Source organism: Sinocyclocheilus grahami, unplaced genomic scaffold, assembly GCF_001515645.1.
Source record: "Sinocyclocheilus grahami isolate Dianchi unplaced genomic scaffold, SAMN03320097.WGS_v1.1 scaffold1204.1, whole genome shotgun sequence".
Classification (NCBI taxonomy): domain Eukaryota; kingdom Metazoa; phylum Chordata; class Actinopteri; order Cypriniformes; family Cyprinidae; genus Sinocyclocheilus; species Sinocyclocheilus grahami.
The window spans coordinates 157,237-164,447 of NW_015506383.1; positions in this window are offsets into that span (position 1 = coordinate 157,237).

Here is a 7,211-nt window from a genome sequence, read left to right on the forward strand (position 1 = left end):
TGTTTAAAACAAAATATAGATATACTTTCAAAAATGTATGTATGTGTATATATATATATATATATATATATATATATATATATATGTATTTATTTATTTATTTATTTTTTGCTGTATGGGCAAAATGGTTCCTAAAAGTGATAAGTACTTAGGAGAAACATACTTAAATCTTGATACTTAAATTTCTATTAAGTTTCCTGGGGCATGAAATACAAACCTCTGAGCAATAAAATGTTCCTCAGGGAATGAAAAAAAAAGTAAATAAACAATCATTGATTGATTTTTATTGATCAGGGGTTGCTCTTTGATAGCTTGGGAGACTTATATGAGATCTAAAAGCATCTTAAAGATAAAGAAATGCCTGGGTGGTAGTGAAAACTTTGTCTAGCTAGTAACATTATATTTTGGTCCTCAAGCTCTGCTGCTTACATGGCAAAAATGATTCACCACAGTAAACCACCACTGGGCCAGAGGTAACAATGCACCAGCATGTCAATGACCTGCCCACAGAAATGGTGGTCACCATTCCCAAGTGGACCTCTAATGTATAAGGAGACTACACACACTACAAATACACAGCTAAATATACTGAACAAAGTAAAAATAAGGTTAAAAAAGATGTGAGAATTGATGTTTTAAACAATCCAGAAATGAACTGTTTCACCCTGTGTTAATGAGCAACCAAAATGTCCATCCAGAGCAAGCACTAGCCCTCCCTAACATATATATGTGTGTGTGTGTGTGCAGCTAATTGAGGAAGTCTGGGGGATGTGTGTGACTCGTCTTGGAGGCCAGTCGTCAGTTGCCATAGCGACCTGCTCTCCCACCTTGTGTCGGTCCTGTGCTTTTGTGGAGGTGTGAGAGGAGGTGGAGGACTCACTCACTCTAGCTTTATCTATCTTTCCACCCCCTCTCACTGCGCTACTGTATCTCAAAGCTGTTAAAAACATCCCTTTCATTTTAACTATTCGGTTGGCTTAGCTAAAGTGAACAGGAAGTTGAGTGTAATTAGGAATTGGTTGCTTACAGGTGAAGAATTACTGTCAACGGCTGTAGAAATGGCCAAACTGCTTTTGCCGTCTGTTTAGCTGCTTCGGTGCCATTGCAATTTGAAAAGAAAACACAAGTTTTACATGGAAGTTTAGTGGTTTCAGCAGACAGAACGGTTATCCATCACACAATCTGACAGAAATGTTTTTCTTGTATTTCTGAAAGGTGGCTAGATTGACAGGCCTTTATCTGCTGCTGGTGCTGGCGTTGAAATGTTAATTTTACATGAGTCAAACTGCATCAAGACAGAGGATTGGGCTGTTGACTTTGGCTTGGTCTTTTTTCTTGCATTTAAAAGGGATTTCCAAGGGCTCAAGCTGGCTAAGCTCTGTGATATGAAGAGAGAAATGAAAAAGTGTGGAGAATATTTGGATTACCAAGCAAAATATACCAATATAAAAATAAATGTACTTGCTTGTTTAGTGTTAATTCATAGGTGTCAATCAACCGGGGTAATTGTTTGAAATTATTATTTTATATATTATTACATACTTTTCAAGATCGAGATATAAACTAAAAGAGGTCTAGAGAGGTTGGCAGTCACTGTGTATGTGAACTGCTAGCCAGGTTTCTAAAAAAGCCAGTGGAGCATGATGCTAATGTGAAGCCGAGGGCAAGTGTATGCCTGACTGCTCTAACACCGGCCTTCAACCCGTATACATGACTTTAATAAAGAAGAAAATGCCTTAACAGCCTGAGTATATAAGGTGAGTATATCTGGATACCATAGATGTTTTAAGAAAATGAAATTAATTAAAATGGAGAAACTAGACCTTGAAGGAGAATCTAATCGGTCTTAAATGGACAGTTCACCCAAAAAGGAAATTGTTGTCGTGTTTTTTTTTTGTTTTTTTGCGCACAAAAAGTATTCTCGTAGCTTTATAAAATTAAGGTTGAACCACTGATGTCCCATGGACTATTTTAACAATGTCCTTACTACCTTCCTGGGCCTTGAATGTGGTAGTTCCCTTGCTGTCTACGCAGAGTACGAAAGTTCTCTGATTTCATCAAAAATATCCTAATTTGTGTTCCGAAGATGAACAAAGGTCTTACGGGTTTGGAACATGAGTGTGAGTAATTAATGACAGAATTTTCATTTTTGGTTAAACTATCACTTTAATTAGTAGCTATATGTGCTCGTTGCAGACAATGACAGTAACTCTTACAAATATAAAGGTTATTTATTGGAATCCATGGTTCCATGAACATCCATGGAACCTTTCCATTGCACAAAGGTTCTTTTCAGTGGAAAGGTTCTTTAGATTATTGAAACGTTCTTCACCTGACTTCTGACACTAAGAAAATTGGTTCTTTCAAGAACTATTCATTGAAAGGTTCATTGGGGAAACAAAAATGGTTCTTCTATGGCATCACAGTGAAAACCCACATTTGGAACCTTTGTTTTACACTTTAAAAGTTTAAGTCAGAAAAAACAAAAAACAAAACAGTGATTCATCTTTATGTGATTCATCTGTGATTTTTTTTGCACAGTCGATAACAGATCTATAATATGATTGTAGCTTGGCTTTGTTCAGTATGTATACAAATTAATCAGACTACAATTGACATTGCGCGTTTGCTCCAAGAGACAAAAGTGACATTCGATGTGTATTTAATCATACAAATATTTGATTACGTATTGTGTTATGCATACTTGGACAGACAGATGAAAGCTGTAGCTTGAATACACAAAAACCCTGTTAAACTAGATTATAACTGTGCATGTAAACTTACTATGTGTGCATTTGACTGCTTCACTGATTTCACTAACCTAAACAAACTTTTATATTGTTCCAGCTGAAGGGCCCCGAAATCTTCAGTCAAATACTCTGGACAAGACTGTGAGAAAGAAAGAGGGGTAGACTATGGTCACTAAAACATACAGGACCGAGAGAGTGTTAAAAAAATAATAAAATAATTAGGGGGAAAAAAAACAAAAAAACACTTTATTTAGTGCAGCAATTAGGTTACAGTTGTCAAAGGTTAGAAATGAAAAATCAATGAACGAATAAATAAAAACAGACAATCAAAGCCACAACAAAGTTTTGGTTTTAGAAATGTTAATTCTTTAACTTAAGCATATTGTGATTTTTATTTCATATTTATATCGGTAACACTTTAGTATAGAGACCAATTTTCACTATTAACTAGTTGCTTATTAGCATGCATATTATTAACATATTGGCTGTTTATTAGTACTTATAAAGCACATATTCTGCATGACCATATTCTACATCCCTAATCCTACTCAATACATAAATTTAACAACTACCTTACTAACTATTAATAAACAGCAAATTAGGAGTTGATTGAAGCAAAAGTCATAGTTAATGATTTGTTAATAGCGAGAATTGGACCTTAAAATAAAGTGTGGCCTTTATTTTTATTTAAAACATTTTATTTGAATAGTTTTTCTTTAGTTTATTATAATAACACTGGTTTAAAATATGACTTTTTATTGTTCTGTCTTTTGTGAGTAAGTTATATTAGAGACAGATAAAGAAATGGCTCTCTGAATAGGATGTCTTGCTATTTGTTGAACTTTAGCTCAGCATCCCCAACATGCACGTCAAGGGTTGCTATCGTAATCTAGGAGGCTGTTTGTGTTTGTTTCTGAAGCTCGATACCCCCCAGATTGACACTTGTCTATTTTACCACCAACATTCACAAATACAAACAGCATGGACACATTCTGAGGCATTATGGGTAATTGATTGCACTGGGCAGGGGGTGTGTATCATGACGTAACATATCGTGACTTTCAAATCAAACAAAATCTGATTCAGATCTGAATAAATTCACAGTATCTTTCATATGAATCACCTTCCTAAATCAACAACTCTCTCATATCAATACAGCTCAGTGCCTCGATTCAGTACCTTTACCTTAAAACTGACAAGCATAACCTCGGACTTCTTGTTTCTTTTCTTATGCTTATGCTCGCTTTAGTGGTTTTGCTGTCCAATATTTTGCTGTCCAATATATTTTTTTAAACCCTAGATAATGTATTTCTCAGTGCTGTACGACTCTCACTGCCAAAATCAGCACTACTGACCACCCCCCACACAGTCTGCAGGGGGCCAGGGAGTTTATGTGTGCGGAGGGAGTGTGTGTGCGATTGTCGGAATGTGTGTGTGTGTGTGCGCGTGTGTGTGTGTGGGTAAATGTATGTGCGTTTGAGGGAAGTACTTCCTCCTTGCCAGTATTCCCACAGACTCCATTTTTCTGTTGTGCTCAATGTGTCCGACAGACACAAATATACAAGCAAACACAATCACTAGCACATTCGTTTGACTTTATCCCGTGTGCCTTTCTTCCCATTCCTTCCATGTCTGTCTATTAGTTTATCCCCCCGTAACCTCGTCGATGGTTATTGAAATTGCATGGTTGGTATCAGTGAAATTCTTCTCTAAACTGATGTAGCTGTTGATGAATTACTGCCAGAGCTGGTAATTCATTCCAGAGACCATAGTGGACAGAAATCATTTATGGGAAATGTGTTTGAACGAATCCCATCATATTCATTTAGACTGTCCTCATTGGGTGTGTGGTCATGCTAGTCAGTATGTAGACACACACACACTCACTCTGCCACGTCGTTTGGGGTCCGCTCCCCCAACCCCCTTACAGCCCCCAGTGCAGACCAGAGCGCAGTGGGAAAATGAGAGACAGCTTTTCGGCGTGGTGGAGGGAATGCTCGGACGATGAGAACATGTAGTGGAGAGAAGTCAATAAGGAGGGGGAGCTGCTGACTTGCCTGTGGAAAAAGAGAGCGAAAGGAAAGGAGAGAGAGCGACATGTCATGATTCAGAGGAAAAATGGTTTGTTTTACAACCGTGTTCACATTTCAGAGGTTTTCATATAGATCAGTCTGCGTTAAAACTAGACGAGGAATCAATTTCACGCCCACTCTGCATGTTACACATGGTATAATGAGTGACTTCAGTTGAGGGTTTGTTCATCCAAAAATGAAAATTCTGACATCATTTACTAACTTTCATTTTGTTCCAAACCCATAAGTCTTTCATTCATCTACAAACACGAATGAAGATATTTGTAATGAAACCTGAGAGATTTCTGTCTCTCAATTGAAAGGCCACGTAACCGATACCTTAACGTTTCATAATGTAATCCAAAAGTAATCCAAATCAATCAAGCTGTTCTGAAAACACGCGATAGCTAGATTTTAAGAAAATGTAGGCTTTACTTTACATATAAACATTGATCAACATACATTCATTAAGCAAACTAAAAACTGTAAACTGCAGATCAACTGTGCTTACTGACACATAAGAACAAGTGTCATTAGTTCCTGTAAAAGTTCAAACATGCTTGTTTGACATGAGAGAAGAAACACCTCGTATCAAGCAAGTACTTTTGAGCTTCCATTTACCATATTTTATGTGCGCTATGTGCACTGATTCGTGTTTAATTCTGAATAAAAGTCTAAATTAGATGTGCTCATCAAACAAAGTGATCATGTCTCTTTGATTAAACAGCTTGATTCAGGTAAATTACATTTATGATGTCTTTATGCTTTTTGAAGTGTAAGAGTTTTGGTGGAATTGACTTTTAATGGAGGGACAGAAATCTCTTAGGTTTCATTAAGAATTGTATTTTAAAGATAAACAAACGTCTAATGGGTTTGGAATGACATAAAGGTGACCAAATTATGTCAGGATGTTCATTTTTGGGTGAAATAACCCTTTAAAAGGGATAGAAATAAAAAAAGACAATTCTGTCATCAACCAAATGTCATTCCAAACCTGTATCACTTTTTTTTCTTCAGTGGAATGTAAAAGAAAGCATTCGGAAGGATGTTTCAACTCTTTTTGTTCATACAATGAAAGTGAATGGGGTCCAAATTAACAATTTAGACCCCATTGACTTTCATTGTATGGGCAAATTTTTCAAAATAACTCCTTTTGCGTTCTGTAGAAGAAAGAAACATGAGGGTGAGTAAATGCTGACAGATTTGTCATTTTTGAGTGAACTACCCCTTTAAACGTCAGTACAGATTGTGAGTACTTTAAACATTTGTCTGACTCATTTACTAGGGGCGCACATAAACTAGACCCATATGGCACTGAGCCGCCATGCCTATTACATTGCATCACAGGAAATATCCTTACGGGAAGCGTCTGATGAACAGAACCTGTGCTGATAATAATATTTTCAAAAGTAGGGGCAATTTGCGGGGGTTACAGTTGAGGAGTGAGAGAAAGAAGAAGAGTAAAGGAGGACGACAGGAGGGGGAAAGAGACGAGAGAAGCCAGCAATGTGACAAAGAAATGAAAATGATAGAGTGCCTGCGAAGAAGTAAAGGATGAGTGAGAGAGAGAGAGAGCATAAATAAGAGATTATTTTGGAGTGCCTCAGTAGGAAGACAAAAGAGAGGGGGCGAGAGAAAGAAGGGTGGTTGGCAAGGTTCAGAGGCCCTGGCTTAGCTCTGAGTCTGTCTCCTAATGGGCTCAGGGCTCCTTGATTTTCAAAGCCAGAGGGAAACATGAGCGCAGACTTCAACCTCAGCATTCCAACACACACACTCTCTCAGACCAACCTCGATCTCTCGCTCTCTTTCCGTTTCCCTTCTCCCCATCTTACAACAAACACTCTCATCCTTGCGTTCCCTTTCAATCCAACCTCAGCCTTACCAAACACACTTTCTCTCTCAAACCCACTTCACCCTTAAAGGAATAGTTCACCCAAAATGGAAATTCTGTCATCATTTACTGACCCCTCATATCCTTCTAAAACAGTATGACTTTATTTCTTCCATAGAACACAAAAGGAGAAATGTTGAAGTGTGTTCTCGTTGTTTTTTTGTTTGTTTCTTTCCATACAGTTGCAATTAATAGAGTTCTGCAGTGATGGCATATGTTTGTAGGCCAACCCGTAAGTTAGCATCACCCTAATGCCCTTGAAAAAAAACCCAATAGGATTTTTCCATTGGCTTTTGGATTGCTGCAGAAAATAAGCTCTGTGAACTTATATGTTTTGTTCATCAATGCAATCTTCACAAATGAACACAACTTTAATGGATTTTGAAGCCTAAATATAATCGCTAGAAGTAAAAAGCTAAATTCAGGCAAAACGACCTACGACCTACACCGCAGTCTCAAGAGTTCACCATCATCACCACTAAGTTTCCAACCACTCTT